Genomic DNA, 27,288 nt, shown 5'->3' with positions numbered 1-27,288 from the left:
TCCTTTGGATCTTTACCCTCGTCAGGATATATATCTTGTAACACTCATGTATATCTTGTAACACTATTTTGGCGCGAGTTAAATAAGGCACTCATGTATATCTTGTAACACTCAGATCAATCAATACGAGAACAGTGTGTTGCATGAACCCCTCTCCCCCTCCTCTCGCTCGGTCTCTGACACCCTGGCCGAATCGAAAATGGCCGGCCTTTGGATGTCAGTGCTTTTTCTTTCTCATTGCGGCCCATCACCTTTTAAAAGGCATGTAATACATGAGCTAAGAATATATTCATTTGCCTAATAATAATAATAATAATCATATATCATTTTGCAACTCCACACTAATATGATTTTCAAATAGCGTTGTTCTATCAGGTCTTTTGTCTGAACTTTCTGAAAAAAATTCCATATAAACCAACAACACAAACAGGTTGAAGTCGGATATATAACAGGGTGAAGGTAACTCATATGTGACCTCACTGGTGTATGGCAAAGCAAGACATCATAACAACGACAAAACAGCATGAATAACTGCATCAGTACACAAATAACCATCCCATAATATAAGAACATTTTTCAAGCTAACATAGCTTGAAAACCTTCTTATATTATGGGACGAAGGGAGTACTTAGGAAACACATATCTCAATGATGGAATGACCTGAATACACCAGGTGAAATAAGAAAGCAGCAAATCTACTACAGGCTGAAGATCAAGCACACAACCATTTTCAAGAAGGCACAGTGATAGGAGAGCAAACCTTATGACCAAATAAAAAGGTTGAACATAGGGAATACACAGGCATAGCATTGCACTGATAATTATTGATAGATTCGCTAGCGCAGCCCAACAAGTACAGAAATATCATCAGGAGAGGCAGGGGAGAGCAGAGAGTTCGAACGGCGATATTTACAATGCTTGAAAGTGGCCTGGTTCAGATCTTAAATAGGGAATATCACCAGAGCTTTGACATGGCTATTTGAGCGCCAAAGACTGGGTTTGCAAACACGCAACAAACGTAGTAGGAGCGTGTCCAGAAGGGTGCAAAGACAGGCACACGAAGACAACTGCAGTGAATTAGTCTTGGCTTGTCCTTGTTGGCATAGGCTTTAGGGGCCTGCGCCAAAGTAGCAACCGTCGATATACAGAACAACCTGATGAAAAAGACAAGGAAATTCATGAGATGAACGCCTCCACATGGCATTCACAAGTATACAAGGGATAAACGGCTAGTACAATGGAACGAATCATATATGTAGTTCATCAGTCATAGGCACAAATTGTGGATCGTTTAGTACAAGGGCAAGTGTCATGGCAGTAGAAGGCACAGCCGAATGGCATTATAGGAGTGATTCACAACACATTCATATGAAAGGCTGAAGGAATGGTGAAATCAGTGGACCTCTAGTATCACACAGCATCAGCAAAGCTTTCCAAAACAATTTGGCCAAGAAGAGCATAAATACAACCTTTTAAAAGAGCTTCCTGGGCCGTGTGCATCTTTTGATGAAAGTGTGAATGGTCCAACTGGCGACATCAGTGAGAAACCAGAGAGTACACCAACTGAGCCTGTACCAGAAGAAGGGCGAGAAGCTGGGGAAGCAGGACCAAATTCTAACGGCCCAAGCTCAGGCTGAAAGGTCTGATCAATCCGATTAACTTGGAAAGATAGCTGGTTGCTTGTAGGCTTGAAAATTTTGTTGGAAATGGCCACCACCAGGCGCTACGTCTTTGTGCCATTCTGGTAACTTCCACTGGGAGGGTTACATCAGCTCCTACTATCTGCGCAAGGTCGCGAACCTCTGAATAGTGAATACCCTGGATACTTTTGCCGCAGCAAGGTTAGAAGTGGTTTGCCTATTGCTGCTCTGCCAGCTCTCTCAAAGAACATTGGATTCAGCCTCAGCTGATCCATCAGTTGCAAATGTGCAGATAGAATATCTGAACAACAAAGCACAAAAGATCTAATCAGTCAGAGCAGAACGCACTGACTTGAAGGACAACTTGGCAAAAGCGCTTACGCCGGCTCTGCCCCAACGGAAGAGCAACCTTGGTCTGAGCAACGGAACCTAGGCCCATTAACCTACGCAGTCTTATGGCAGGCAACGCACGAGAGGAACCACCAACGCTGATCAGAGCCCAGACGCATGATGGTGACCTTACAAATGAAAGGCTTGCCCTGCAGAAATGAAACTGTGTACTGTTTGGTATAAGAGAATATAGACAGGACAGTAAAAAACAAAGTGTTTGAAAGAGGAGAAACATACCAAATTATCTAATGGATCAAGAGCAAGAAGCTGCTTAAAAGTCATTTCAACTGGAGGCTCACAAATGGACGCCCCGACGCCTTGCTCTATCAGTGCATAAACTGCAACAGGAGCAACCTATTTCCCAAGACTAGAGAGTAAACTAATAGAGATTTAGTAAAGGGGTGATCAACAAGGGCAAGCACAGGAAATTTTCAACAAGGAGAAAGACCTAGAATGGAAGGCGTTGATCTCTGGCAGATCCTCGTTAATGTACCAATGGCAGGCGGAGCTACCACTTAGCGATTTAACACCTGGTTTAAAGAAGCAGATACAAAGATAGAATAAGTAGAAGACACAATCAGCAAGTATATACATCAATAGATCGTGTTATGATTGAGAGATATGAATACCTTGAGACATTTTTGGCAGGGTCCCTACAAATATGGCTACGACAGCACTTTCTATACTTGCAGCACGAACATCCTCGGCGGCAAATTCATGAGCACGAGCACCCCAGAGAAGGATTTTGATCTCATTACCCCTGCATTTTTGGTCTGGCATATCAACAAGCAGCATGAAACAATGTAGATCAGCGAATGCAAAGAAGCGGGAAACTCACATCAGATCAGTCAGGATTATAGTCCTAGTGTCAGAAGGCTGTGGCTGGTACATGGACTGCACAGGGATTATGTCTGACAATGCCGTAATCTGGCCAATGACATCTGAAAGCAACAAAAAAAGCAGCAAGTGTAAGCGTGAAAGCGAGCAATGCAAACACAAGCAAGTTGTGCATTTGACACAGGTTAACTAATCTAGAAAGCAAGGTGTGTTGCTAGTTGGCCTTGGGATACCCGGAAAAGGCAAAAGGTTGTACCTGCAGTATGTATATGCATCCTCAAGACCTGGCTGAGGCACAGCGGTGCTGTATCGAGTGAACTGAATCATGTAAGGGCTCTCAACAGCCCTGAAAGATGACTTCGATTGTTGCACATGAACTTCTTCATGAGGGAGACCTTTCCTTCCCCTAGAACATCCTTCAAGCGTTCAGATGCCTCAGGAGGAAGCTGTGGATACATGTGGTGGTTCCCTGTAGTGGAAAAACATATATTAGTAAAACCCAACAGTAGCACAGGAAGCATGACAAGTAAGCTACCGTATAATGATTTAAAACATAGCAGAGTATGAAATGAACCTCTTGATCGATAACCACAAGGTTAGTATGCAGAATTGGGCCGTCATCGCTTGTCCGACGATAATGTCATAGATGAGAGAGGAACACACACACATTCCAGTTGATTTCCTTGTCATGTATCTTTGAAAGCAAGCTAATTGTATTCTTGGCCATCTACAAGCATAACATAAACCAGAGGGGGTGAATGGTAAGGAAAGAGGAAACAAATGAAGAAAAAATGCATATGCACTCACCTTAGAAGAAAGAAAGAAAAGAACAGAGGCTGGAAAGGCGGCAAGGAAGCACCGTAATACAGGCATCAGGAAAGAAGAAACCAAAAGCAACACGCAAATGGAAGCTTGTACGTTTAATAGCAAACAGATTATTCATGAGATGCGGCAGATAAGTAGGAGGCCATAGTACATGCAGCCAAGTAGTATTGAGCACAAACAAAACATAGTGCATTCAGAACAGGCATATGAACATAAATTGAAAAAAAGACTATAATATGAACATAAATTTGTCAAAAGGTAGCAAGGACAAGAGCTTAAGGGACGCAGCGATGACAAAAGATTATGAGATGCAATGCAATATCTAGAGAGGAGGCAATTGTATGTACAAGACAAAAACATTATGGACATGGTATTTAAGAAACCATCTGAAATATCTCAGGGAACACAATGTTCCTTGTCTGAGAACCAGTAGTGTCATCTTCATTTTCAATCAACACATTTAAAGCTACCTTTGAGGTCACACGGGACACGGCGACATATACTTGGCCATGCGCGAAGACAGGCAAATTGAGATACAAACCAACGTTGGCAAGGATCTGCCTGTGGCTTTTACTAATTGTCATAGCATAGCAAACCCTATCAGGAAATTGGTTCCTATGCAATTAAATGGCCATTTAGGTTGCTTGGATGTCAAACATATTCTTGGGATGTAAACGACGTCGCCAACATTAGAGCCAGTGATAACAACCGCTTCAATTACTTTGTCAGCAAGCTTTGTTACTATAAGTCGAGTGCCATCGCACAGGCCCGCTGACTGGTTTAAATTTCTAAGTAGCATAATGGGCACACCTGCTTTAAGGACCAACCTATGCCATGGGAAATTGTTAATCTTAATCTTGTTCAGGCACTCAACATGATAGAAAGCATCTATATTTCGTACGCCATCTGAAGAGTTTCCTACGGAATCAAAGCTTAAGTACTCTCTGTCATCCAAAGGCAGCAATGAAAGAACATGGTCATTTATCTTTTCAGCCATATCATTTGTTGGTGTCAGGATAGCTCTCCCTCGCAAATAAGAAGGATCAGAGTACCTGGACACTAAATTCACATAGACCGCCTGGACAATAGCATCAATCTTATCACCAGTAGTATGCACCAAGAACTCATGAGGAATAGTTACCCATGAAGGGAGCGATTCTCCTTCCGTGCAACAGCAGGGGCTGTCCCATCTCCAATAATAAGAACCCACTGTGCAAAAGCAGCAACCTCACTCTGTAACAGAGGATAATCAGTTTGCATGGTTAGGCGCATGTTGATGTTAAGGTGCAAAATCTCAATAGAGTGCGTAACTGCAGAACCCACAATGTGTGCCCTACTGCCACCCTCAATGACCAGCAAAATCTGCCTTAGGTCACCTCCTACAAAAACAACTTAACCACCGAATGGAACATCGGCCAGTGCAGGATCAATGGCAGACAGAACATCATGGAAAGACCGATCCACTGCTTTGAAGCACCCTCAATGCGCCATTAAAGCTTGTTATGAGCTCGCAACCTATTCAAGAATAACCTGCATCTTTTACGGTTTTGTGCAGTAACATCAGGAGGAAGAAGAGGAAAGAAACCATCCCTTATTGGCAGGCAGAGCAAGGCTAAATTAAGAAGTCAAGGCCCGGCAAGGAGGTCAAGGTACCAAAGAGCAGGAGAGACCATGAAGGTAAAGACAACATACATTTTCTTCTTCGTACGACCAAAGGAGCTGATTTTACTGGCAATACAGGCACAGGAACTGGGCGTTGCACCACTCGACGTGGGGGTCTCACCGGCAAAAGAGGCACAAGAACCTCTGGAGGAATTGGTGTCACTGGCAATACAGGCACAGGAGCTACACATTGAATGGCCCTTCTTGGGGGTCTAACTGCCAAAAGAGGCACAGGAACCCTGAGAGGAGCAGTGCGCCGTGGAGGCAAAACGTCGGCGCTAGACCATACCCCTCAAAAAACCAGAAGAGAACCATAACTGCACTGCAGCAAGGCAGAGCACAAGAACAACAAACTAACAAGTTTAAGTGAAAAAACAGGGGACACAAATTGGGAAAAGTCATAAGCAGATCAAAGGATAGATGGCAATACATCACAGTAACAAAGGCGTAAAACGTGCAAGGGATGTAGCAAGTACAATTTATTTTATTCATGTCACAATTTCCCACACTACACAAGCAGAGAGCAGGCACAACAACATTGCTCTAATACCAATAATGAATGAAGGCCTTGAACAGGAAGCCGCACAATACATGAGAGAAGAACGTAACTATGGAATGCATGGATGCTAGCAGACTCGAGTATAAGAATGAAACGTCAGCTGCCGTATAAAAAAAGTAAGCCGCCCAGCAGAAGGAAGAACAAAACAGCAACACATACGCAACGGCTGGTCAGTACGAAAAGAGCAAGCAATCGACAGTAACAGGACGAGGCAAAACAGAGAGCCCACGGCTGAAAGCAAACCTTGACACGAAGATGGAGAACCGAAGAGCTAGCAACTGGTACTCAGTAAAGCAGTTGAAGATGCTGACAACAGGACCTGCAAAACCAAAGTACAGGTGGAGACAAACTGTAAGAGGTGCATACAAAGAAAGTGGAGAAGAAAATGCAGCAAGATCTTGCAAGCGCACAAACAACTTGCCAGACGGGCCGTCAAAGCCCACTGGGAACCAACCTAATCTGCATTCGACAGCATGGTATGAAAAACTACTTGAAGCCTTGCCTTGTCTTATCTCTTTTCAGAAAAAGAAGTAGACGACAACATTAAAAGGGACTATCCAGCTTGCTTGTTTCTTTAGATGCGCCTACATATGAGATATGGCTTTTACTAGCTGTTACTCGTGCTATTTTTTAAATGAGTACTGTCTTTCGAGATATGTACTTTGTAAAATGATCAAACCATTTTTTGATTTATGCTTATGGAGTGCCGAGTAAACTGCTTGTAAGTAGCAGCTGCACCATTCAGAAGAAGAAACAGAAGACAACACTAATAAGAAGCAAAGAAAAGACTCATCGAGCATTAGACCGAAAGCACCAAAACCAAAGTATCACCATATTTGATGGCTCGACAAGCCGCATGTATGAATGAACAAGTATAGCCATCGTGTATACATGTAAGAAGGTTGTCCTGAAGGACAAACAGCAAAGCAACTGCAAGAGGCAGTGCAGGAAATCATGAAGGTCACAGAAGCATCGATCAAACCTAAACAAAGGCATGCCTCCCAAAGGGCCAACCAAGCGCCCCCATCGACGAGACTGAGAAGACAACCACACAAACAGCAGTACAGGCACAGACAGATAATCACAAGGGCGCGCGTACGTGTTCTTTTCCAACGTAATGGAGAGGACGAATAATCCACAACCACAAGTTGGCAAGATAGATAGGCATAGCCAAACAAGAAAGAAATGCAGGGAAATCACGCCCAACCTGTCTCGCCGACGCGCAGCGAACGAGCAAAGAACCTGGACGCGGAACAAAACAAGAAATAGAGGCATGTCAGCTCACGCGCATTCTGTCGAACAGAAGACGAGCAAGGAAAGGAAAAAACGTACTAACCTCCCCGAGCAGCGAGCTGAAGGACGATCAAGGGCGGGCTTGATCGATGACCCTGTAAGAGGAAGGGAACCGAAGCATGGAACGAGGAGACGCAAGCGGAGGCAGCGATCGAGGGCGGTGAAGAGCGATCAAGTGACGAGCGAGTGGGCGAGGATTGGGAAGAAAAGGAAGCGAGGCAGCACACTGTTTGTGTGTGGGGCCCGACTTATGTGGCCTCGTTTTAATGAAATGGAACTTTTTTGGTGTGAAACTTTAACAAATATTTTGATAGCTCGCAAAATTTCATCACCAGATGACATTCGTATAAAGTATAGCAAAAATAACATTTTGGAGCATCAGATGTCATATGATGATGAAATTTTGTAAGCAATCAAACAAACATTTGTCAAAGTTTCATACAAAAAATCAGAATTTTTTAAAAAATACTGTTCACATGAGCTCGGAATCATAACAGACGCTTCCCACAGTTGAGAATTTTCCACGCGCACGGGAATCCATGGGGAAGAAAACCATGGGTGGGCCGCCCGTGTGGCATCATTTATTTTCTGCTCAAGATAGACACGAGAGAGATAGGGAATTCCTTCCACGCCTCACAAAGCGTTTATTTTCACCCTAGGGATTTTGACGGGGAAGAGGGTGGATTTAGAGCATAATTGGTTTGCTACCAAAAATTGGCATGCCAATATTTGGCACTGTGCCAAATAATGGCGATTACTTGATTGGATACGAATTGTTTTGCCTATCTCACATGAAGTTGCCAATAGTTGGCAAATCTTGGTATTGCCAATATTTGGCAATGCCAACATTTGGCAAGTCAAATATTGGTAGCAAACCAATTATGCTCTTAGCACTCCCACTTCTCAACCAAATGTCGCTGTGGCAAAACCAGGACCCAATTGGCAAAGGGCAGAAATTTCCAGGGTTTTGACTGGGAACCCTGCTGTTTTCCCCTGCTACCAAATGGGCCCTAAATGTGCCCTCTTGCCTCGCTCCTCGGCCGGGCGTGGATATGTCTCGCCTACAACAAGACAAGAGGAAGTCTCCCTGAAGACAAGCTCCATATTGGCTGGCCCATCACGCTGCTGACCACATGTCACATCCCATATTCTCATTTCTTTTATGCTTTTGTTTTTCATTTACTTTATTTATGTTTCCAGACATTCTATATTAGTACAAAAATTATTTACATAAAACATTTCAAAAAATGGTAAATGTGTACTAAAAAATGTTGACCGTGTATTAATAAAATGTTAAACTTGTATGTGAAAACTGCCAAATGTTTATAGAAATTTTTTTGACCATGTATTAAAAATGTCTTATACTTGTTTATGTGAAATGTTAACCAATCATTTTAAAAAATGTTGAATAAGTATATGAAAAATGTTAATCAAGCATTTTTTACAATATTAAATATGGATAAAAATGTTTACCATGTATTAAAAAATGCTAATCTTGTATTTTTTTTAAAAAAAATAAACAAGCATTTGAAATATGTTAATCAAGCATTTGAGAAATGTTGAAAATGTGTATAGAAAAAATGTTGACCATGCATTAAAAAAATGTTAAATATGTATTTCAAAATGTACTTGACGTACATGAAAAATGTAGAATGAAAACTAAAAGAAAGAAAAATAAAAATGCTAATCTTCTAGTTGAAAAATGTGAAACAAGCATTTGAAACATGTTAATCAAGTATTTAAAAAATGTTTAAAATGTGTATAGAAAAAATGTTCGCCACGTATTAAACAAAATGATAAACTCGTATTTAAAAAATGTTAAACATGTCTTTGAAAAATGTTTTTGGCATATTCGAGAAATGTAGAATGAAAACTAAAAGAAAGAAAAGAAAATTAGTGAAAATCAAAAAAGAAACAAAAGAAAAAAAACAAAAAACACAAAGAAAAAAATGTAAAAAGAATGAAAAACAGTAAAAATCGATAAAGAGACAAAGAATAAAAAAGCTTAAAACCAATAGAGAAACAAAAAAAAATGAGTAAAACGCTGATGGCCCTCGGGAGGCAGGTACTCCACCTTCCTCTATAGGAGTAAATATGGACAGAAGGCACATCTATAATTCAATAACCCCACGCCATATCTCGGAGACACATTATGTGGTTTTTTTGTTCCAAACATGGTTTTTTGATATACCCAAATTTTTAGTTGGAGACCGTTTAAAGTTGAACATCCACCTAGAGTAAAGGGTTACACTTCTCCAAAACTAAGCAATGGATTATGTCTTGAATTGTCAATTTGGCATAAAGAAGTTCCACCAATTGCCTTACCTGTATGCAGTGTGGTGTCCGAAAACTTTTCTGTTAGTCAATGTAATTGTATTGGATGAAGTTTACTTTCGCCACAGTTTTCTCCGTGGATGCATGACAGTTTTTTTTTATTAGGTAGATTGGTTACTGATAAAATATCTCACGTCCTCCAATTCCACGATGGTTAAAATCTGAGGAAGGGTGAATTAATGATTTTGCTTATATCTGTAGTTTTTTCTTCCATTGAAGTGATTATTACCCGAGTGGTACTTCTTTCCCGTGTTTCAAATACTCTGATAGGTACTAAGCTAAAATGCGCTTACTTAGCTCCTCTTAGATGGACATCCGTCCAAATTTCAAGGCAAAACTATGCAATGAAAACTCGCAAAGCAATATGAATGTGTGTACTAATTGCAGGAAGGCTTCTTCATGCTCTAATTCTGGATGTTATCTTCTTTGAAGAGTGAAATGCCAGATGTTTGATACTTGTCGTTCTATGGTTGTTTCAGAATTTCAGTGGGATTTGTAGTGGATATAGGGGACCTTTTCATCTAGAAAATTCTTCTCCTTTTTTTTTTGGTTACACCTTCCTCTCTACCACTGGATTAATTTTTCAATAAAGGCTGATTTTATTATCCCAAAATATAGCATCAAGCTGATACAAAAGTATTATGAGTAACATCCAGTCTCTGCATAATTAGGATGCACACGATCAAATCAGAGAGTCTGACAAATTCATGAAATAAAAACCGACAAATCGGCAACAGTAGAGTACTATAGACCGACACTATGTCTATGTCGAAGGAGGTGGTGGATCGATCCGAAGGTTATGCTACCACCCATGTTGGAAAAAAAATTCTTCATACCCACCTGCTCCAATCGCGTACACACCATCTTGAACAACAGTTGGTACTCCGGTCATTGTAGCATAGACCACGTACATAGCGACTTCGTACACTGTAAAATAACCTGCTGAGGAGAAACATTTTTTCATTAAAAAATAAATTATTTCTATATAGTCAAAGCTACCAAATTAAGACATACGCTCCCATCCTTATTAACATTTTGAACCTATTTGAAACATTATCCAACCAATGACCAAAAATATTGGCAACACTTGTGGATGGATACAAATTTGACGTTATTTGGATGACTGACCATGTAGAACATGCAAACTTGCATTCAAAAAAGAGGTGTTCATTGTCTCGTCAAGAGTATAAAAACAACACTTCTTACTCTCTTGTCAGTTGCATCATGTAAGGTTGTCTTTGGTTAACACAACTCCCCTACGAAGGTACCACATGAAGATTTTCAATTTAGTGGAATCTTGAACTCCAATTTTTCTTGTTATTACTCATTGGTACCTCAGAATGTGTGAGCGTGCGGTACATAGATTCTATAGTGAAAGACCCTGATGTAGTAAGGCTCTAGCAAAACACGTCCTGGCCTTGTGTCAGATTAATCGAATCCAGCTGGGATAAACAATTATGCCATGACAAGTCGGGAGCCAATCAAATCCCGCCCGAACAAAATATTCAGCGGGGATGAACTGAGCACATGTGCAATATTATTATTCCTATTGCGAGCAATGTTGTATAGGGCTGGATATTGTTCTCGGTGACTGGCATTGCCTAGCCAGATGTCTTCCAAAAACGAATCTTTGACCCGTCCTTTATCGTGAAAGACCCAAAAAGAAAGAGATGTTTCTTTGCCGCCATTAGGCTAGCCCAAAAGGGTGAGTCATCGGGTTTCCAAAATGCCTAGGACACCGCTTTTTGGCCTAGATACTTGTTGTGTAGCATGGTTTGTGAAACGCCATCCTCAGTAAGAAGTTTGAACAACCATTTATTGAGTAGGGCCTCAACTTTTACCTGCAGGTCATGAATTCCAAGGCCACCTTGGTCTTTCGACCTACAAACAACGTTGGATCAGCTTGTATTTTTTTTCACCGTCTCCTTGCCTAATTTTTTTTGATTTAAAATAGTCCAGTCTTTGTAGGACCCCTTTTGGGAGTTGGAAGAAAGAAGGCATAAAGAACCATATTTGTGAGGACAGAGTTAATCAAAATCAATCGTCCTCCAACTGAGAGTAGTTTGCCTTTTCAACTGCTCAACTGTTTCTCTATACGCTCCTCTACATGCTTCCAATCCGCAATGGTGAGGCGCCGATAATGAATCTCTATTCCCATATATTTAATCAGGAATTGTCCATATGCGCAACCAAATAGGACGGCATAATCGATCGTCGCCTCAGTGACTTCTCCAAAGCAGAACAATCCGTTTTATGGAAGTTTATTTTGAGACCTAACATTTGCTCAAACGCTGGAAGCAAGAGTTTTAGGTTTCGAGCCTTGTTCAGATCATGTTCCATAAAAACAATTATCTCATCAACGTATTGTAAAATTGAAAGGCCATCATCCACCAGGTGCGGAACTACTCCTGCAATCTGGTCGTCCTGCTTGGCACGCTCAATCAGAATAGCCAACTTGTCAACAACAATGTTAAGGCCCAGTTTGGTTCACGGGAAATCAAAACATAGGAACATGAAGAAACTTGGGAATAGGAAAGGAATGTTGTTGTAAAACAAAGGAGATGATGAGCACAGGAAATGGTAGAGGAAACCACGCGAGGAGTGTTCGGATCGATGGGAAAACAAGCATAGGAAAGCATCTTCACATGTACACCTAAAAGAACATGCTGCAGTTTTCTATTTGGCTTACCTTAGTCCCATGGAATATTTTATTAGGGCTCTAATGTCTACTATGCAACCTTCTTTTTGTAGACTCTTGTTGGGCCTCCAACCGCAGAGTTTTGTAGGATAGTAGCAATTTTCTCTCAAGTGGATGACCTAAGGTTTATCAATCCGTGGGAGGCGTAGGATGAAGATGGTCTCTCTTAAATAACCCTGTAACCAAATAACAAAGAGTCTCTTGTGTCTCCGACACACCTAATACAATGGTAAATTGTATAGGTACACTAGTTCGGCGAAGAGATGGTGATACAAGTGTAATATGAATAGTGGATATAGGTTTTTGTAATCTAAAATTATAAAAACAACAAGTTAACTAGTAACAAAAGTGAGCAAAAATGGTATTGCAATGCTTGAAAATAAGGCCTGGGGTTCATACTGTCACTAGTGCAAAGTCTCTCAACAATGATAACGTAATTAAATTATATGGCAACCCTTCAACGTGCAACAAAGAATCACTCCAAAGTTTCTATCAAAGAACGTAGGACGAAAACGTGCATCAACCCCTATGCACAGATTACCCAAATGTCACCTGGTAATCCGCGAGTTGAGTGCCAACACATACATCACGTGAATCAATAGAACATCCCATTTTCACCACCAATATCCCATTGCAAGACATACATCAGTGTTCTCAAATCCAATATTCAATCCAACATAACAAAACCTCAAAGAGCAAGACTCGATTCATCACAAGAAGGTAGAGATGGAAGAACACCATATGTTCCAACTATATTAACAAAGCTCGTGATACATCAAGATCGTGCCAAATCAAAATAAGAGAGAGAGAGAGAGAGAGAGAGAGAGAGAGATCAAACATATAGGTACTAGTACATACCCTCATCCCCGAGGATGAACTACTCCCTCCTCATCATGATGCCCACCGGGATGATGAAGATGGCCTTTGGTGATGATTTCTCCATCCAGCAGGGTGCCGGAACGGGGCCCCGATTGGCTTTTCGTGGCTACAGAAGCTTGCGGTGGTGGAACTTCTGATGCAGGGTTCTTTTTGGGGGTTTTGATAATTATAAGAATTTTTGGTGTCGGTCTCACGTCAAGGGGGTGCCTGAGGGGCCCACAAGCTCAGAGGGCGTGCCCCCAAAGCTTGTGGCTCCCTCCCCCACTTCATGTCCCAGCTCCGATGTTCGGGGGTCTCTTTTGGTCCATAAAAAATCACTGTAAATTTTCAGCCCATTCCGAGAATTTTTATTTCTGCAGAAAAACGACACCACGGTAGTTCTGCTGAAAACAGCGTCAGTACGGGTTAGTTCTAATCAAGTCATACCAAAACCATATAAAATTGTTGTAAATATGGCATGAATACTTCATAAATTATAGATACGTTGGAGATGTATCAAGCTCACACGGCAGCAGCCAGTCTTTGCCTTGGGCATCTGCCAAAACATTGGCTAGGAGTAGATTTTTTCAATCCTCTGGAATCTATGGGAATCTGCAGGTCAAAGGAACTTTTCGTGTAAAACAATGTCCGGTTTTCCCTTGTCCCGAACACTCTGATGAAAAACTTTCCAGAGGAAGGAGTTTCCTGTGAAAATCCTGCATCTTTCCCATGAACCAAATGGGGCCTAAGTAATACTGGGGACATGGAGTCACCCTACTGTTGTCCTTTTTTTTACCTGAAAGTAATGACCTACATCATCATTGACTTTAATAGCCACACTACCTCCAGTTACAGAACTGTGGATCCACTATCGCCGTTTATTGGAGAAACCTTTCATCCTTGGGCCTGTTTGAGGAATGACCACTTGACCTTGTCATAGGCTTTTTCAAAGTCAATTTCGAATACCACTCCGCTCATGCCTTTTCGGGTGCATCTCGTGGAAGGTCTCATGCAGGATTACCACACCATCTAGTATATTCCGTCCTTGCATGAATGTCGTTTGATATGGACGGAAAACATGGTCAGCTATCAAGTTTAACCTGTTCGTAGCCACTTCGGTGAAAATCTTGAAGCTGACATTAAGAAGTCAAATGGGTCTGAACTGTTTAATCCGTTTGGCCTCCTTAATCTTCGGGAACAAAACAATCTCGCCAAAATTTAGCTTGGATAGGTCAAGTCGATTGACATGACAATTGAACAACTCCAAAAGGTCAGCCTTGATGATATCCTAGAAATTCCGATAGAATTCTGCAGGGGAACCATCAGGGCCTGGACCTTTGTTGTGTTCCATTAGAACACAACCGCTCTCACCTCCTAGAAAGTTGTTGTGAGGATACCATTTTCTTCTGCCCTGACTTGTGGAGTATCTTCTGTTCGGGTCTTGTCAAGGGTGAAGTTCCCCTCACCCGATGCTCCGAACAAAGATTTGTAGTATTTGGTGATATACTTTTTGAGCTCCTCCTGACATTCGATCCGCTCCTCATCTTGTTGGAGACTGTAAACACATTTCTTCCTATGTCGCCCATTGGTGATCAATTGGAAGTATCATGTATTACTATCACCCATCAAAATTAAGTCAACTTGGATCTCTGGTAGTATTTGATCTCCTCACCTCGCAAAAGACGGGAAACCTTCTTATTAGGTTGATTTTTCAATTCAATCTCTTGTTGAGATAAGGTGCGCGTCTCTGCGATTTTGTCGAGGTTGTCAATAATGGTAGGGAACCATTGTTTTTATTTATTTTCTATATCCCGATGGTGTGTGACCAATGGCTGGCTTCTCCCAAACATTCTTGATTATGTCTACAAACACATCCGGATGCAGCCATCCAAATTCAAATTTCAAAGCGCGACGGGCTGCTGGGTTCGTAGAGTTAGAGTCCAGAATGATGGGTGCATGATCCAATAATGCCTCGATCCGCTCTAGGGCGCGCACAATTACTGGAGGAAATTTTAGTTCCCATTTGGTGTCCATGAGTACTCTATCGAGCTTCTCATATGTCAGCACAGATCTGTTATTAGCCCAGGTCAACTACCGCCCTGACAAACTGACCTCCTGAAGATCCAAACTGTCTATCACAACATTGAATAGGAAGGGTCAATGAATGTCGCAGCGATCATTATTTTTATTTTGCTGATACCTAAGGATATTAGAGTCCCTCGAATAATCATTAGCTACGGGTTATCCTAAGCCAAGTTTACCAATTCACGAAGGAAAGACGATTTATGCTCATCTTGGGCAGCCCCATAGACTGCGACCAGGCTCCATGTAAGATTATCTACTTTGTTTTGTAAGTGAAATTTGATATGAAATTCAGCAGTCAAAAAGGCCAACAAGTCCATGATCGTGGTCTGCATCCCAAGAAGGATTTCTCCAGACCTTCCACGAGCTAGTAGACTATGCCATCTGTAGTCGAAATCACCTCATAAGTGATCGCGGACATTCGGGTGGAGGTCACATTTACCTTCGTCGAAAATTGCCACAAAGTCCAACCCATGTTCGCGCATACAATCACCGACATGTTTATGTTTAGGCAAGTCTGAGAGACCTCTGCTATTTCAAAACATGCCTCTCATGTGGAAACTCGGGTCGGTATGGAACATTTCACATTCTTGGAGGTTTTTGTTTCTTTTTAGAGGAATATGATTTAAATTTTCATGAAAACGTTGTGAAGTCACAAAATATAGACCTAGGTCTTGCGTCATCCAAACCTACCTCGGTACCCTCACCAACCAAGTGGGAGATAAGCGGACCATCATATTTGACATCCGTTTCATCCTCCTCCCCGGTTTTGGGGTTAGGTGGGGTGCTCTTACGCTTCGGAGAAACCTTTAAACAGTCAATCTTCATATGTTTAAGTGACTCAACCGACAGATTAATTTCATTACTATTTTCCCCATGCATATACCAACATTCTTTAAGCTAGAGGAAATGCGAGTATCCGAAAATGAAAGAAAAGATTGAGCAAGCGAGGTACCTAGCGTGGGTCCAAATTCCTCGAGACCTGTGGACGCATTGCCTTCACTAGTGAATGTTCATCAGTCGGAGAGAAACCATCCGCAGAGACGGCATGACGGTTACTACGCCGAAGGGGCGAAGCCAGCCCTCCAGACAGACATAGTACCCATCTGTGTCTTATGTTGTTTCTCAGGTTGAGATGTTGGTGTTGATTGCTGCGAGCTGGGTGGCGTCCGAACTGTCCCAGAGGTCGATGAAGAGGGACGCGCCGCGAGTCCCACCGATCGACTGCATCGGGTGTCATGGCCGAGGCACTCGGACGATCCGCCGCTGGACCGAGGGGAACCACCATAACCAGAGTAGGAGCTGAAGAAGTCTCGACGGACGGCGTCGTAGAACCTTGCGCACGGACCGAAGCAGCAGCTGTGGGTGCAGCAGCTGTAGCATGCAGTACATCACCTCCCACGGCTGGATGCACACGTGAGGAGCGGCCGGGTGCAGCAGCAGTAGCATGCAGCACACCACCTCCCATGGCTGGGTGCACACGTGAGGCGTGCACATGGCCAACAGGCGCCTCCGCATGAGACTGCGTGGGTGTACATGCAGCCGCAGGCCCGAAGCAGCCCCAAGCATGGCTGGCTGTACGGGCGCCATAGAATAGAAGCCGCTGCATGGCCAAGTGCAGACATAACCTCTGCCCCCTGCATGGGCACGGTGGCAGCCGCTGCATGGCCGTGTGCGGACGTAGCCAAGGCCCTCTGCAAGGACGCGGCTGAGGGCACAATATTTGCACAGGCAACTGACGCCTGCACCTGCAGCAAAGAAGGCCTCTGGTCTGAAGGAGCCACAAATGATGACAACACACGAGCAATATGACTAATGAGTAGTCGCAGGTTGCACTAGAGTTGTAAACGGTGCGTCTCGCCCATCGTTATGCACCAGATCGGCATTGGTTGGAACTGTAGCATAGTCAAAGCCCGCATGAGTAGTTTCATGGGAACATTGAAACGTGTTTGAGCCCCTGACGCCACATATTCACCAACGGATTGAATACTTCTTGTTCTTTTGTTTGCATCCCAATCTGGCATATCTTCATCCAGGTTACACCATGATCATGGTTTTTCCAAACCGGCGGAATGAAGTCAGCGTCAGGGACGAAATCATCCTCCTCCATTAGTAGAAAAAGCCTCATTTGTCACGGTTCATAAGGCCCATTAGTCCCGGTTCCGGAACCGGGACTAAAGGGTCAGTACTAAAGACCCCCCTTCCCCTTTAGTCCCGGTTGTGTTACAAACAGGGACTAAAGGCCCTCCACGTGGTCGTTGTCTGGAGCTCGATCTTTAGTCCCGGTTGGTCCAACCGGGACTAAAGGAACTTTATTGATTTTTTTTAAAAAATATTTTTTTTCTCGATTTTCAAATTTCTAAATTATTTGTATTTAATCTCTAATAACCCCTCGTCACTGCTCGATTTAATCTCTAATCTCTAATCACCCCTCTTCATTTCAAATCATCTAACTTCCCGGCTGGACACCCATCCTCTCACTACTCCAGCCTGCGCATGCTTAACTTTTGAGTTCTATTCCTCCTTGTTTTCAAGTCTGCACTTGTTGTTTTCCTGACAATATTAAGCCGTCAATCCTATTAACCCTTAGGAGTTGAAGTTGAGCACGAAATCACACGTTACACCGTTTGAGTTTGAAACTGTTATTCTTAAAACCAATAATTATTTAGTAACACTAATATTTCTTGAATAAGTAGTTTGACCATAGTTTGACCACATTTTGACTAGATTTAACCAGATTTGACCAAAATTCTAAAAAACTGAAATAATTATTTAGTAACACCAATATTTTTGAATAATTATTTAGTAACACTAATATTTCTCGAATAAGTAGTTTGACCACAGTTTGACAACCATTAAAAAAAACTGAAATTTGAGCATATTTTTTTCCTTTTAGAATTTTAGGATTCTAAAAATTTGCAAAACGTCCAACGGCCGTCAAAATTGGATGCGAATTTTCGTGCTGAACATTTTGATATATTATACAGTTTTTTTTGACATCGTATGCAAAAGATATAGTCGTTTTACTTTTTCATCACACTTTTTTGCAAAAATGTCCAAATTTATGTTTTTTTAATTTCGTAACTAGTAGATGTAGTAACATAAGTACATCTCGAAGGATTTTAATTTTTGAAGTTTTGATCATTTTCTTTTGTCCATCGACTACATCTGCTATCACCGTCCCAACAACAGTCACAACTAAGGTTAACCAAGCCAGAGTCACGTTCTATTAAAGTGGCAAAAAGAATTACTTTATAATATAGCAACACTAATTCTATCAACTATTATTATAGGCTAAACAACTATTAATACAAAACAGTAGAAAAATTAATATTAATTAATTATAAAAGTTTATCTAATGTGGTCTAACAAAAGCCTACTACAACATGTTAAAATCTACAGAAATAACTAACTAAAAATAATTGAAAACAAATGACTAAAACAACTATATAAGCAAAGCAGTACTGTTTTAATTAAAATCCTAATTTATATTATTCTAAAAATAACCAAATAAATCTTATTGTAATAACAATCTGCCATGTGACTAGAAGCAAAAAGAATTAAATTTGAAACTATTTTTAAACTCAAAATTTTCACAATCTAGTGTTTGAAGCAAATTTAAACAAATTCATATATAAATCATTCAAATTTGAAAACTAATGGCACAAACAGAAAGTAGACAAAAATTTGAATCTAATGCAAAAAGAATCACTCAAAAACATCAAATATCCTAAAAGATATAAGCAATTTGAAACAGAAACAAAAAACAAAAAACAAATAGAAAAACAAAAAACAAATTTCAGAACCCCTTTAGTCCCGGTTTGTAACACGAATCGGGACTAAAAGGCATCACACCCTTTAGTCCCGGTTCCTGTCTCAAACCGGGACTAAAGGTCCCATTTGAACCGGGAATAATGCCTTCCCGACGACCTAGCCGCTCGAACCGGGACTAATGCTCACATTAGTCCCGGTTCGTAGCGCAACCGGGACTATTGGTCCGATCCGGCTGTGACAAAAGCCCTGCTTCCTACTATTGCTCCAGCACAAACCGAAACGCATATCCATTAAGCTTGACATGGACATCAAAGGCGACCGAGCCTTTATCAGAACCATCCTTTTTTTGATGAAAATATCCGTTTGACGCGAGAAAAATATCTTTTGTTTTTTGAGGTGGAGAAAAATATCTACTCCGGGGGAAAGGAAGAGGAAGTGTATTTCTCTCATACGGCCGGTCCTGAGGGGGGCAGGGGGGAGGGGGGGACGGCGGCCCCGGGCCCCCAAAATCGAGGGGCCCCTCTACAAGGTATATACAGGTAGGCTTTGGCCCAACATATTTTTGGTGATAAAAAAAATCTATGGGCTGGATGGCTGGGCCACACGTGATACAGCAGAACGTACGCACACAGCGAGCCAGCGATCGATTCGTTCCTAGCCGGTTCCTATTCGGCGCCTTATGCGCCCGATTCTTTCTATTCCGCAAACCGGCGCACACCCGCCGTCAGCGCTGGGCCGGCCCATTTAGTTGGCTTTTTATGTGAAAAACTGCACAAAAAATGCGAGCGCGAGGTGATTCAATCCTGCGACCACTTTGTCCTACATGGAGCGCACTAACCACACTGTAACAACATCTCTTGTGAATACTAGCCCTCTTTCTCCCCCTTTTCTTCTTCACTTACCTTTTCTTCTTTCTTTTTTCGTTTAGTTTCTTTTTTTTCTCAAATCCACGAAATGTTTCTCAAAATCCTTAACCTTTTTCAAAATTTTGAACCTTTTTTTAGAATTGATGAACTTTTTGCAAATCGATGAACTTTTTTAAAAATCCAATGATCTTTTTTTGATTTCGTGAACTTTTTTCCCAAATTTGACGAACTTTTTCCGAATTCGTGAAACTTTTTTCAAAATCAATGAACTTTTTTCGAATAGGTGAACTTTTTTTACAAATTGATGGACTTTATTTCAAAATGAATGAACTTTTTCACAAATTGGATTACCCTTTTCCGAAAATCAATGAACGTTTTTCAAATTAGATGATCTTTTTTCAAATTGGGTGAACTTTTTTTAAATTCGATGAACTTTTTTCAAATTGGATGAACTTTTTAAAAAAATCGATGAACTTTTCTCAAAATCGATGAAGTTTTTCCAAATTGTATGGACATTTATCAAAATTTGATGAACCTGTTTTTAAACTGAATGAACTTTTTTCAGGTACATGTCTTTTTCTGAATTATTGCATTTTTTCAAAATTGATGAACTATTTTTGTATTTGCAAACTTCTTTCAAATCCATGAAAGTTTTTGAATTCATGAACTTTTGCCATTTTTTTTTGAACTTTTTGTGAATTTTTAGTTCTTTTATTTTTACATTTTCTCATAAAATCAAAGGTAAATGGTCAACTACCCACGGTGGACCGGTCAACCATAAGTGGTTAACTGCTGAAACGAATTTTTTTAGGTAACCGAATGAGCAACCACCAGCGAATCGGGGAGAAGAGGCGCATTGCGTGCTATAGCTCGCCTGGAAGTTGGGCTGGCCCATATAGCGGGGGTGCGTGAGCGCTGCCTCCTTTATTTGGCGCTGAAGGCGCTAAGGAGGAGGTCTCTCCTTCCTGCTAGTTTGTACGTGCATGTCGAATAATAAGGAACTGTTTGACGAAATCACTAATTAAGGAGTACTCCTTGCGGAGATCACTCCAACTTCCCCAGGTTGCGACAAGTGGCGCGCTGCATGTGCGCCACTTGTCGCAACCTGGGAGTTTTTCCTTTTTTCGTAGATCCGTTTATTCAAAACGTTTTATCTCTTAAACCGTGTGTCCAAATCTCGAACTGCTTTCGCCATTGGATTCCTCGCGTCGAAATCTTCAAAACTAGATCCCATGTTGATAGGTTTTGACGAACTTTTTTTTCACGGAAAAACCGGACGAAAAAACCAAACCGGGAACACGGGTTTTTTTCCTTTCCGAAAGAGGCACGCCCGTGCCTCTGACGAAATCACAACCGTGCCTCTCGCGGAAGCAAAACCGTGTCTCTTGCGGAAAAAAAATAGAAAACGCGTTTTTTTCCTTTTCCGAAAAAGGCACCCGCGTGCCTCTCGCGAAAGCACAACCGTACCTCTGGCAGAAGCAAAACCGTGCCTCTCGCGAAAAAAAAAACAGAAAACGCATTTTTCCCCTTTCCGAAAGAGCCACGCCCGTGCCTCTCGCGGAAGCACAACCGTGCCTCTCGCGGAAGCAAAACCGTGCCTCTCGCGAAAGAAAAAACAAAAAATGTGTTTTTTTCTTTTCGAAAGAGGCACACCCGTGCCTCTTGCGAAAGCACAACCGTGCCTCCCACGGAAGCAAAACCGTGCCTCTCGCGAAAGAAAAAAACAAAAAACATGTTTTTTTCGTTTCCAAAAGGCACGGCCGTGCCTCTCGCGAAAGCACAACCGTGCCTCTCGCGAAAACAAAATCGTGACTCGCGAAAAAAATGCATTTTTTTGCGCAAAAAAATTATTTTTTTGAAAAAAAAATTTGGTCGAAAAGCTAGGGAAGGCCGGTAGAAAACCAAAACGTAAAAAAACCGGAAAGAAACCGTTTAAAAAGTCGAAAACGCGTGCGTAAAAATAAAAAAACAAAATTCGGAGGAAGCGCCCAGAGCGCGACACGTGGGCGAATGGCTGTGAGCGCGACAAGTGCGCTGATCGTTGCGAGGCTCCCGAAGGAGCGGTCGTTAATTAGTTGCTTCCACTGTTTGATCCTTCAGATTTGTTTGTTCCTAGATTAGTACGTGCACGTGTAAAAAGGAACTGATTGATCCCTTCCATCACGCACGCATTCGCGCCGCGGTTCCCAATTTCGCAGCGGCCATGAACGCGTAGTCTTCGCAACTGCACGCTCGGCGCTCCTTCTTCCTTTTCTCCTCAATCAAATTTTCATTTGTAATTCAGATTATCCGCCGATGTGAATTCCCCAGGGGCCGTCGTCACAACCCCTCTTTTCTCTCCATCGACCAACGATTTGGCCATCCGAGGTATATCCTATAGTCTTATTGCGGTTCCTAATAAATCCTAGAAGGTGAGAGGGCTTTTCGAGTTAAATATTCTTTTGGGGTTGATATGGTGATCATTTCTTTGAAAGATAGATTTAAAGAACTCATGGTGTTCAAAGACATATTCGGATTTTTTGTTGAGTTTGGGCACCCTGAGATCATTGAATGATATTGAACTTCAAGAGTGTTGCATCAAGTTTGCAGAGACTTTCTTTCTTGATGGTTCATGTGATGTTGAGTTATATTTTATTATTTATGAATTGAAGATTATGAGATCCATTTTGCGAGATGATGCAACGTCCACTATGGAGAAATATTAGAAGTGACTTTGCATCAAGGAATATTAGAAGAAATGTTTAAGGTAATATGTATAAATTATTTGATATATGCATACTGATTTTAGATGCATTCAAGTGTTAATGGTAATATTTCATATATACATATATCCATTTTTGTTGTTATGATGTTTATATTAAGGGCCCCAAATATTAGCCTCGCCTGGGGCTCCAAAATCTCAGGACCGCCCTGCTCATACGCCCGGGAAAGGAAAAAAAAGTATCTGGGCGTACCAATGTACACAAAGAAAAGGAGGTACAGGAAACTTGTATTTTATTAATCTTATTGAAGAAATAAAATTAGAAGATCATGTAAAGAAAACAAACGTGCTCCGCTCCGTGGCCTACTATAGCATAGCCAGCCTGACTATGGCAATTGCGGTTTCTTGGTTCTCGGGGTCTTAGAAGGCTCCCGGTTAACTACTCCCGCGGGTTGCTCCGCAGGATACCTTCGATTGAGCTGTGTGGTCGTCTTCATCATCTTTGTTTCACGTTCTCCATGCATGATGATGGTGATGTGTGTGTGGGCGGCGGCAGAGTCCGTGTCCTCGTCGGTACACGCGCCGCAAGTAGCGTGGCCTTTGAGGTTGCCGCGCCCACCCTTGCCGTCGTGCCTCGTCGGTCTTGACGGCGTTGGAGTAGTTGTTGTTGGGCAGCATGGATCACGCTCGGCTCTGACTTCTCGACGACCAGAAGCTTCGTCGGGGTATGCAAAGGGCTACGACTTGCGGGAGTAATTGTCGATGGAGACTGGCATTGGTGTATGACCGTCGGGTGGCTCACATTAGCATGGCCGGTGTGGTCGACGCCTCACCCCTCCAGACGCGAGTCCGCGGCAGTCGGTGTAGTCAAAGCGTCGTCTCACGAGTTCGCAGAGGAGCGGTGCAGTCGTTGAAGTCCCGTTGAGTCGCCCCGCAGCCGGGCCTTGTCTTCAGATGTCGCTAACTTTTTTGGCTTTGGCCTCCGATGAGCGTGACGCGGGTGGCAGCGGCACCATGGCAGGGCACCATCTTCACGGACTCTGGCCTTCCTAAAGCGTCCGGCGCGGCGAGTGGATGACTCCTTGAACGGCGTACAGCAGGACGAAGTGGACAACGAGTGGGGGGTGGCATGCTCCGTGTCCCCATCTCCAGTGACACCGGGCATGACGAAGTAGGCGTTGTGTCGACAAGCTTCGCCGGCGTCGTCTTCAGGTGGTAGCTCCTGTGTGCAGCTTCTTTCATGTATTTCTTTTTATGATTGATGTAAATGCGTTGCCATTCCACCAGCGTGGAGTACATGCATGGCCCATGCACGTGCACATGCGAGGTACGTGCATGTTTTCACAGGGAGGTCTCTCGAGTGATGGCTAGCCGGCCGTCGACCTGCACGCCAATGCTGCTGCGGGGTAAAGGAGGGACTGGCGCGGTGTTGGCACCAAGTTGGGGCGTCGTTTGCTTCCATTGTGGCTGCACCGTTGCACCACGTAGAAGAGTTGACGGCTCCGGCTCCATCTTCAACACGGCCACCTCAAGGAGTCACCGGCGGGTGCACCGGCTTCGTGGGAGGACGAAGCGCATGACGGGCGAACTCGAAGTTTCCGTCTTGAATGGCGTCTCTCCGGCGCGACAAAGTAGAGACAGGCTCGGTGTCATTGTCTACTAAGGGCGTCGTGGCACAGTGGGAACAAGCGGTGATGGCGACCTCCGTGCCATCAACCGCCATGGCGCCGTCTTGACGACATCGCCGACAGTGGGTCTCTGTCTCGAACGGCATCTCTCCGGAGCGACGAAGTAGAGGATGGGCTGCGTGATGTCGAACTCCCTGTCACCATTCTCCATGGTGTCGGGTTGATGACATCAACAGTGGGCGGTGCTGCAGCGTGCTCCATGTTGCCATCTTCTACAGCGCCGCGGTGACGAAGCGGGCGCTGAGTGGTGATGGAGACATTGGTGCCATCGTCCTCCATTTCATCATCCTCCACGGCGCCGGTGGCTACATCCGAGCGGCGACCCCATCATGCCAACGTCCTCCTCGAACATTCAGCGTCGTTTGTGTGGTGCCCGTGTGTAGGCATGCTGTACATAACGAAGCACGAAAGGAAGATGTAAGTTAGTTCAAAGTACTACCTTCTCGGAACGTGAGTTGTGCGTTCATGTTGCTGCCGCGGAGGTTCCATGGACGCAGATGGGCGTACGTTGGCCTCCTCCTCTCCGTGGATGCCCGCGTAGATTTCTTCTGGAGAGCCTCTTGAATCGTCGGGCTTCAAGTGATTTCTCCCTCCGGGTCCGTGTGTTTCTGCCTCCTCTTGCGAATGGCCTTGTGCCTCTATATATAGACAACGGGAGGCTGGATGGATGGCGACTTCATGTGTGATCTTCGGCGGTAGTTACAACGGCGGATCTTCATACTGGTTGCGCTTATCTTCTCCTTTGGCTTCTTGACACACATGCCTGTACACACACAAGAAAAAGAAACAACAAACCCATATGATCCGAAGTGGCTGCCTCTAGGTGGGTCAAGCTTGCATTAGGTAAAAGAGCACACCGTTCTGCTGACCCGAGAGCGCGGTCTAATCTGACCCTAGTATAAGATCCACCCGCGACTTTCTTTTCAAATGTCCAAAATCTTTCCTTGAACCCTATATCCATCAACATGGAGACGTCCACAACATTACGAAAAGCTTGGATTTGGGCATTACTCCGCTGTCCGATTCCCTCATGTTCAACCGGACGAAGAACTTGGTTGAAGTCACCTATACAAAGCCACGGTAGATCACTAGAATTGCCTATATTTTTGATAGTGTCCCATGTTTGATGACGTAGGTGGGTCTGGGCCTCCCCATAAATCACTGTCATTCTCCATGGATCTAACCCTGGTTCACGAATTGCAACACCCACATGGTAAACCGAGTAAACAAGAATCTCTATCTCTATTGATTTATTCCAAAAAAGTCCAATACCTCCTCTCCTGCCAACACTGTTTATTGCATAAGCATTATCAAAACCTACTAAACTTGTTAAGCTTTCTACCCTTGCCTTGTCAATTTGTGTCTCTAAAATACAAAGCACGGTAGGGGCAAAATTCTTCGCTATCTCGCGAAGTTCGCGAACTGTCGAGGCGTTGCCCCCACCCCGGCAGTTCCAGCATACGTAACTCATTGTGCCCGGCGGTGCCCCCCACGGGAGTCGCCGATAGCGCATTTTTTGTAGCATTAGTACCATCATCTCCTTCACCAGATAGCTCACCAGCCCCCTTCTTCAGACGCTTGTTCATTTTTCCAGCCTCTCCCAGGTAAGAGCATCTCTCGATCTCGATGTACGAAGCCCAAGTCCAGGGAGATCAACGAAAGAATAGGAAGGAGGCCGAGTCTGGTGCGGTGGCGCGTCGTCCTTCTTTTTTTCTAGGGGAAAGGAAGCCCAGCCCAATTACATATATACTTATTATATGAGAACGAACGGAAAATTACATAAAAACGCACAAAAAACAAAAACCACTAGAAAAAACAACTAAATAGCGTATGAAGAACTATGAAAGCCTCCGTCTTTTAATATTAGGTAAATATTCGGACCCTTGTTCTGGAAATCATGCAAACAAATCAAGAAATATATTTCATGTTTTATCTCTAACCAATGTACGTAACCTGCATGCAGATCTACCAATCCTTGGCTGATCTCTTTCCTCGAAAGATAAAAACAAACTCTCTTTTGTATTATACGTGCATGTATTAGTTTATTTTAGCATGGACCCAATGATGCACCCGGTCAGCTCCCGGCTTGCTCCTCTAGTTGGTTCATGTGTAATTTCCTGATTGACGAATGTAATCGTCGTTTGTTTCAACTTCTTCTGATCATTGCACCATGTTGCATGCCTGCACCGCACGTAACCGCGACTAGCTCATTGACGTCTTCATATTTCTGCCATAGACAGGTTGAAACATATACATCGCCCACGGTGATTACAAATGGTGCAGCGACAACTGGATCCTGACTATTAGCTTGTGTGTCGTCATTGTCATCAGTACACTTAGAACTGGTCGTATCACGACGAGACCACATATCACACCCTATTCAGATGCATTTGGGCTCAGCTATTTCAAGACCAGGTTAAGGAAAGGACTGGAGTTAGAATCCCTATGCTCCACCCTGATACTTGGTCAGTAGACATTATTCAGGGAAACTTGATCAGTAGAAGGGAAGCTTGCATCATTTTGTGTGGCGCCTAGGCGGTCTGGTCCGAAAGAAACACGCATCGTCATGATGAACATGTCTGGATAATTAATCATTCAGTTCGATGGACCATTGATATAGCTGCAGTTCTTTCCTAGTTGGGCAAAGAGCATGTGGCTCCTACACGGCGTGCTCCAGAGTGTTGGAAAGTACCACCAATTGAGTGCCTCAAAATCAATACAGATGCCCAATTCCATGAGTTACTCGGGCAAGGGGACACTGGTCTGGTTGTGCGCGTGCGTGATCATACTAGGAAACTTATTCGAGCTCAAGCACAATGGTATGAACTTGTTAGTTCTGCCTGGATGATGGAAGCAATGGTGATATTGGATTGGATGTTGTGAATCTGGCCTCGGATTTGGGATGGAGGCGAATACTGGTTGAAACTGGTGCACTTGAAGTAGTGAACCCGTGGGAAACTCAGGATCTTGGAAGAGCATAGCAATGCCTCTTCAGGAGATTAAGGAGCTATGTGGGACCTTCATTAGCTTTTCTATTTCTTTTGTAAGAAGAGAAGCAAATATGGCTACTCATCTCAGTGC

At 43.1% G+C, this 27,288-nt stretch overlaps 2 long non-coding RNA genes across 2 annotated transcripts; both read right to left on the bottom strand.

Annotated features, from left to right (window-relative positions):
• Positions 1-674: 674 nt before the first annotated feature.
• LOC123098873 (uncharacterized) lies at positions 675-2,385 on the bottom strand. The gene is made up of 4 exons (XR_006448011.1): positions 2,268-2,385; positions 2,022-2,193; positions 1,470-1,941; positions 675-1,154 (listed from the first exon to the last, which is right to left on the bottom strand). It is a non-coding gene; the product is annotated as an uncharacterized lncRNA (long non-coding RNA).
• Positions 2,386-3,131: 746 nt separating this feature from the next.
• LOC123098879 (uncharacterized) lies at positions 3,132-7,429 on the bottom strand. The gene is made up of 6 exons (XR_006448012.1): positions 7,250-7,429; positions 7,121-7,155; positions 6,157-6,232; positions 4,834-4,925; positions 3,442-3,594; positions 3,132-3,336 (listed from the first exon to the last, which is right to left on the bottom strand). It is a non-coding gene; the product is annotated as an uncharacterized lncRNA (long non-coding RNA).
• Between the last annotated feature and the right edge of the window lie 19,859 nt (positions 7,430-27,288).

The sequence above is a fragment of the Triticum aestivum genome, chromosome 1B, assembly GCF_018294505.1.
Source record: "Triticum aestivum cultivar Chinese Spring chromosome 1B, IWGSC CS RefSeq v2.1, whole genome shotgun sequence".
NCBI lineage: Eukaryota > Viridiplantae > Streptophyta > Magnoliopsida > Poales > Poaceae > Triticum > Triticum aestivum.
The sequence above is the reverse complement of the archived record's forward strand: the minus strand, read 5'-3'. Positions and strand labels throughout refer to the sequence as shown.